This window comes from Hyalella azteca, unplaced genomic scaffold (genome assembly GCF_000764305.2).
Source record: "Hyalella azteca isolate HAZT.00-mixed unplaced genomic scaffold, Hazt_2.0.2 contig5087, whole genome shotgun sequence".
Lineage (NCBI taxonomy): Eukaryota > Metazoa > Arthropoda > Malacostraca > Amphipoda > Hyalellidae > Hyalella > Hyalella azteca.
The window spans coordinates 8,269-8,951 of record NW_025935289.1 but is presented as its reverse complement, the minus strand read 5'-3'; positions in this window follow the sequence as shown (position 1 = coordinate 8,951).

Here is a 683-nt window from a genome sequence, read left to right as displayed (position 1 = left end):
TAGTTAAACCATTACGTTAGATTTACATTATTAATTAATTAATTAATTTAGATAGTCCACCTTCACTTAGATCTTTATCCATAGTTTATTTAATATATATTTATTTATAGAACTAAACTGAGTGGTTAGGGTGGTCCTCAAAAAACTTTTGTTCTTGAAAATGGTTTCCTACCTCAAAAATCGGTTCGTCTTGATGACTAAATAATAACAAAAATATATTTCAAATCGGTTAATAATTAGAGGTCGCTCAATGGTGTCAAAGTTTCACCCTATAGCTCAAGGTCATTGAGTCCATAGAATGAACAAAGAAACGGGTTTAAACATTAAATTGTTCTCAACAATGGGGGCCAAAATTCAAATCCAGTTTTTCCACGCTCCTACATCACACTCTGATTTCTTTATGGAGAGTTCTTAATGTGTAGAAATTTCAAAACTCCTGCTGAGCACTCCCACAAACTCCAGAAACTCCCACTGGGCCTGAAACCGTCGGAACCGTGTGCCCGATGTTTCCCCCATTACCGCCTGGGGCCATACTTTCAAAACTCGCTAAGTGAATGTAAGTACTTACGCTCTATTTTCTTGTCTATGATTAAGTGAACGTAAGTACTTACGCTCTATTTTCTTGTCTATGATTAAGTGAACGTAAGTACTTACGCTCTATTTTCTTGTCTATGATTAAGTGA